Source organism: Sinocyclocheilus rhinocerous, unplaced genomic scaffold, assembly GCF_001515625.1.
Source record: "Sinocyclocheilus rhinocerous isolate Xijiao unplaced genomic scaffold, SAMN03320098_v1.1 scaffold1219, whole genome shotgun sequence".
NCBI classification, from domain to species: Eukaryota; Metazoa; Chordata; class Actinopteri; order Cypriniformes; family Cyprinidae; genus Sinocyclocheilus; species Sinocyclocheilus rhinocerous.
Genome location: NW_015634012.1, coordinates 573104 through 579927, shown reverse-complemented (window position 1 = coordinate 579927; position 6824 = coordinate 573104).

The following is a 6824-nucleotide window of genomic DNA, read 5'->3' as shown; positions in this document are numbered from 1 at the left end:
CTAATTATTATATTAATATTTAACTTACATTGGAAAGGTTTCCGTGACCTCTCGCGAGACCTCGGCAAAAAGTCTCACGATTTATTTCCAGAACATGATGCATTGATGGGATACACTAAGCCTCGAATAGCGCTCCGGAGTGGTATTTGAGATAGTGTGGTGTGCGTTAAGGGCAGCGCTTTGTGCCATGCTGTTTCTTTCTTCTTCTTTTGTTCAATGGTCGTTTATGCTTAGTGCATATCGCCACCTAATTGATGGCTGTGCAATCATTTTTATTTTTTCCAGTTTATCTTTAATCCTTGAGAATATGAATTATATTGTTTGTTTGATGCTAATTATATATTAAGTCATATCAGATATGTATTTTGATTTAGAATTTAGACATTATAGAAAATGCCAATCCATGTGTCAGATGATAATATAAAATGTAATAAATATAGGCCTATATTATATAATAAACTAAACATTACCTTCTCATAGTGTTTTATAATTTATACAGATAACTGTTATATATGCCAATAAAATAAATATAACCATATTATAATAATATATGTATTACTTATATTAGCGCTTCATCATTAACATAAATATGGCGCCAGCTGCGTTTGTCCAGCGTTACATGAAAAATTACTTGTTTTATTAATTTTAAGAAATATCTGACCAAAGAATGCCGCAACTGAACAGAATTTTGAAGAACCGTCTAAAACAGAGTTAAAATAAACAAAATGGACTAAATATATAATGTCCCATATTTTCTGACTGTTTCTGAGAAGTAGCGAATCGATGTCCGTTCCGTTAATGAACCCTTCTTTTGAGTCGGTTCAGGCAAACGGGCCATAGATTTGCGAACAATTCTCTGTAGTTCTAACAGATCATTTCACTCCCGCAGTGAATCGTTTGGAGCGATTTCTCTCCTCCAAACAGAACAGGATACTTGAGCACACAGTGAACAAAAAGAGCGCGGAAAGAAGTGGATGTTTTCCATTGAAATCGACCCTGCAAATGCATCCTGTCAACGTTGAAGAAGTTGCCACACCTGCACATGGACCTCGTGAACGACTCAGTACTCCAGGTAAAAACGTTTTCAAAACAGTATCTAAACAAGTATTACAACAGTCATGGTGGTACCATGGTATTCTTTGAAGTAAATTGGCTTTCCAGTTAAATAAATAAATAAATAGTTTAGTACCAAGGTATCTCAAAGTATCATTGTAGTCCATATCATGGTACTTTGTTGACACCCTAATTGTTATGTGTAGGTTTTAATTTAAATAATTTAGTAGTTTTGTAACTAAATGTGTTCATAACAAATTATATGAGTCTGTATCTTTGACACACACACACACACACACACACGCTGTATACGCTTATAAGAAAGATCTTATATATACATATATTTGTTATAATGTTGTAAGAAACTTTATTATTATTATTATTATTTATTTTAATTTAATTTGATTAAAATCATGTACTTGTAACAAAGATGAGAAGACAATAATCTTATATATACATATATTTGTTATAATGTTGTAAGAAACTTTATTATTATTATTATTATTTATTTTAATTTAATTTGATTAAAATCATGTACTTGTAACAAAGATGAGAAGACAATAATCTTATATATACATATATTTGTTATAATGTTGTAAGAAACTTTATTATTATTATTATTATTTATTTTAATTTAATTTGATTAAAATCATGTACTTGTAACAAAGATGAGAAGACAATAAAAGGGTCTGTTGTTAGAACATAAGTTACCACTGGGTGCTGCTGTGTCTCCATACTCTCAGCATTAGCCCGTAACAACTGGACTGAAATAAACATGATGTGTTTCCAAACACAAGGGAATAACTTCTGTTTATTACACTTCAATGTACAAGTTGAGCAATAACACTGACTCTCTGTTGCTATTTAGTGGTATGACAAACAAACATGATTTTTTTTATGCTACTAATTCACTGGCTGCATTTTGGCTGTGCATATGCTTCGGCAAGACCTTACTAATTAGGCCCCATGCATGAAATTAATGAGTTTAAAGAAAACTTGTTAAAGTCAAAATGGCAATGTGCTATTTATTTGAAAGGAATTTGACTTATGGGTATTATGGTATATGGAGAGCCCTGCTACCTAAACATAACGAGGGGCTAGCAGTAAAACGAGAGAAATATTGGAGCAGGCTGTGTGTCTTCCTTTAGTTAGCTGGGCCAGCCTGGGTGTGATTATGTAAAAGGACTATTCGCATGGACAGCGATTTTTCAGTGCCAAAATGTCAAATTTTCCAATTTCTGGCAACATGAAAGTGGTGTAAAGAGTACCTGAAAACCATACTTGAGTAAAAGTACAGATACCTTACAGTGAAAATTACTCCATTACAAGTTAGGTACACCAATTCCAAAACAACTTGAGTAAAAGTCTTAGAGTATCTGATTTTAACACTACTTAAGTATTTTACTTATATTAAATATAGGCTCAAAGATGCACTAGTCAAAGAGACATGCCAGTAAAAAACAAGAAAGAGTTGATTTGTGAGAAGAGCAATCACGTTTATTTTCTAAAACCAAAATAAAACTCAACACCTCAACATTATAATGGATAAATACAATAAGGTTAAGTAAAATGAAAAAAGTCAAAGCCTTCTTGCACTGGATGTGCTGCATCAGCCTTCAGCTGCAGTCATGTCCTTATCTCATATATAAAACACCTGTGATTCACAGCTACTTGCTAAGGGACTTGCATTCACATAAGTATAGCCTTGTTGACAAGTTTGGGTGAATAAGGGCAAAGCGCACAACATATAGTACTTTCAGCAGGGGCGGATCTAGAAAATAATTTTTAGGGTGGCAAAGGGGTGGCATGGGGTCTATGAGGGGTGGCAACACCAAAGCAAGCCCCCATGCATAGTTTTTGGGGATTTATGGTCTGACATACACAGTTGTGTTCACAAATATTGTATTACCATTAAGTAATCATCTATACTATTTAAAATGAAAAATAAACAGCAACATTTCAATATCCAGCATGGCACCAAGTCAATGCACAATATAAAAAACTTCAACAGGTTATACATGTTTCTGAGCTTGTATCACTAAAGAAGACATGCGGTTCTATTAAAATTGCATAGGCTACTTAGATGGTATAAATCACGTTTAGTGCAAGTTTAAGAGCAAAACTTTTCAATTTCCTAACATTAGAAAGAAATACAATAATATCAAAGCACTGAAACTGGATCAGTTTTGAAAACAATGTTTGATTTTCTGTTATTAACAGAGGTGGGAATGTCTGTAATCACCCAGAACAAACTCTATCAACCATATTTTCTAGCAACACCCAGGCAACTGCATAGCAAGAGCCTAGCAACCACCCAGAATATCCTAGCAACCAACTAGCAACACTTTAGCAAACATCTAACTGACCAAACCATTTACGTTTTTTAAACAAGACTTTAAGACAAGCCAGCATTTGTCTTTCAAACTATTCAATCTAGTTTTTACAGTTTTTCTTACAGGTTTTTTTTCAACTGCTTACACACATTTACAAAACTTTGCCTCTTTTTTTCAAAATCATTTTCATTTTACTACTGTAAAGTAATATTGCCGTAGATGAAAAGCACTAGAAAAGTTCAAATACCAAAGAATTGTATGAACTTGGCAAGCACCACAATGCAGTTGAGTAAAAAATAAAATGTGGCCAAATTTCATTACAGTATACAGTCCTATAGCAGTTTCTTGGTCTCCTGACACAAGACTAGCTATACCTCTAGGCAGTCATTTCTCAGTTCTGCAAAAATGCAGTACACATAAAAAATGGTTACAAATAAAAATTGACAGTCACACGCTTGAAGGTGTACAACATGTGCTACAGTTTACTGTACATATAGAATAGTGAAATTTCCATTATCTAATGTACTGGTACTGTACTGTAATTATGCTGTATGTGTAAGTATAAACCCCCTGTAGATGAGTGGCTCAGCTCTCTCCTGTCTCCGTTGTTAGCATGCAGAGATTCTGATTGGTGTGTCATCAGTTTTGCTACCTAATGTTTAACTTGCTCATTGTTAAACTTTTGGAGAAATGTGTCTTTGTTTTGAAAACTGAATTAATGGTTTGGGGGAAAAATTGCCAACTAAAATCAGTTATATTAACAATCGAGAAAACTGCAATACGACTAGATTCTTACCTAACTCTGCTATTAGTTTCCGTGATCGGCATCTTCTTATTGATCTCATGTTATTGTTAGGGCTTATATTCATGATGAAAGTGGAGCGAGCGGTCGGAGAATCGGATCACCAAACAATTACGCGATGAATCTCGAACATATACGGACGGGATAAGATTTCTCACAGGACTTCTGAGTTACCTGAAAAGCAGTAATTATCTGATTCACGAACAAATGTAAAAACAATTCGTTAGTGAACTGGGCTGCGCTTTGTGGTTTTGACTCAAACAGATCCGGTTCATAAGAGTCATTTGTTAATGAAGCCGACTACACTGGCACGCTGCGTGCGCGTGCAACCATCGTGCACAGTTTATTAAAAGACGTGTTTTTGCCATTATTTTGTGTTACTCTGTCATCGCCACGGCTGAAAAGTAGGACATGCACTGCTTACATTTATATTTTATCCTGTGATAATTAGTGATCGACCGATATTGATATTTTATAACCGATACCGATACCAATTATTTGCGTGTTTATGTGCCCGATAACCGATATGCAAACCGATATTTATTTACTGTTATAAAGTAAATAAATGACTGAGTGAAGTATGTCCATACTTCACTTTGGTTTTTCCTCCTTTCAGCCATCTTAAAAAAAAAAAAAAAGTGTTGAAAATTACCAGTCTTTCATGTTAAATTTAATCTTCATATTACAATAAAAAAACATTTTATTTAAAGCATCAGCAGCAACACTAATATTAACAATAAGCAAAATAAATGTAGAAGGTCTAATGTTTTCAAATGGAGAAAATAAATAAATGAAAGGAGTCATATCAACTTCATTTTAAACTACAGTTTTAGTAGGTTTATAAGCTGTTTAATAGGCTAAAGAGTGAAGAATAATTCACTGGATAATGTTAATTCACTGAATAATATTCTCTGGAATATTGAAATATAACAAACAAAACATTGTATTTTATTGCATTTCTCAACTGGCATGTTATATCAGAATTACTAATAATGTTTTTGTCGTTCTAGATTATGAAATGCCTGCTGACAGCGCAGTTTATCTATGCATTTACACAGAACTATACTCAAACTGCGATCGCTCGCGGAGATAATAAATTAATTTCCATAGAGATGTATTTATTTAGATGTTTATTAGCGAAATAATGGTTATATAGTAAATGTTAATACAATTTAGGGGTGTTTTAAACAAGTGAATCTTTATAAAAAATAAAAAAAAAGTTACATGCTGTGGCCGTGCTGGGAGCATTTCCTGAGCATCAACCCGGTGAGTGAACAGCAATATGAAAGTGGCTTCACGAGACTAATGATGAGCAAATATACAACAGAGAGAGAAGTAAATTTAGCATTTTTATTTCCAACATGCGCTCATTCATGGCTGTATTATTTAATTAATGCAAAGTTACGTCTTTATTGGGAGAGGACTTGACGGATTATTGGATATTTCTTCGAGCCAAGCTGCATAAACTGCATATCAGGCATTTATGTAATACATCTAATTTGTGCATTAATGGCTGTTATGTTAAATAAAGTTTACTAACTACAGTAAATCAAGTACCTGTGCACGCCGTTGTTGTTGTCTCCTCCCCCCTCAGACACCGTGGTGCAATGGCGATCTTGCGCGCAATTCTCAAAACATCCACAAGATGGCGGCGTTTATCGGTGAATCCGATATTACAAAACCGATATCCGATTATTGTAAAATGCTTAAATATCGGGAAAAATATCGGTAAATCGATATATCGGTCGATCTCTAGTGATAATTCTGAGGTCAGGGTGGCAGGTGGGGTGGCACAGCTTTTTCTAAGGGTGGCAGTTGCCAACCCGTGCCACCCCGGTAGATCCGCCCCTGACTTTCAGTGCCCTGTAGTTGGCGATATCACTTGTTTTGTAGCAGAAATAAACTGCTGCAGAAAAGCACTCAGAGATTGCTAGTAAATTTTACAAACAATTATAAAGAAATGGCAAACCACATTAAATTAAACATGAAATTTTGAAGTAGAAAAACTGAAATAGTATTTTCTTGTCAAATAAACTCCAATAATTCTAGTTTTATTTACAACTTTGAAAAAAAGTAGAGTGTACTTAATGTGAATGCCCATATATTAGTGTAGTTACAGAGTGCTGTAAAAACCTACTATCTACTAAACCTACTAACCTATAGTTCTCAAAAAACCTACATTAAACACTTCACTTACAGATAGCTACAGACCTGTCTCTCTCCTTCCATTCATAGCGAAATCCCTCGAATGAGTTGTTTTCAACCAGGTATCATGAATCTACATCCCCTCCAGAAGTCTAAGATCCGCTAGTGAGCGACGCCTCGTGGTACCATCACAGAGAGGCTCAAAATCACTTTCCAGAACATTCTCGTTCACCATTCCTGGCTAGTGGAATGATCTTCCCACCCCTATCCGGAATGCTGAATCCCTGACAATTTTCAAGCAACAGCTGAAAACTCACCTCTTTCAACACTACTTGACTTCATCTTAAATAAAAAAAAATTATTACTTTATTTATTCCTTCCCTTTCCACCTTGTACGTATTTGAACAATATCTAAAACTTGGTATTACAAGCACTTCCTGTGTCTGTTTGCCTCTTTAAGAAGAATCGCTTTATGTATTCCCCAATTGTAA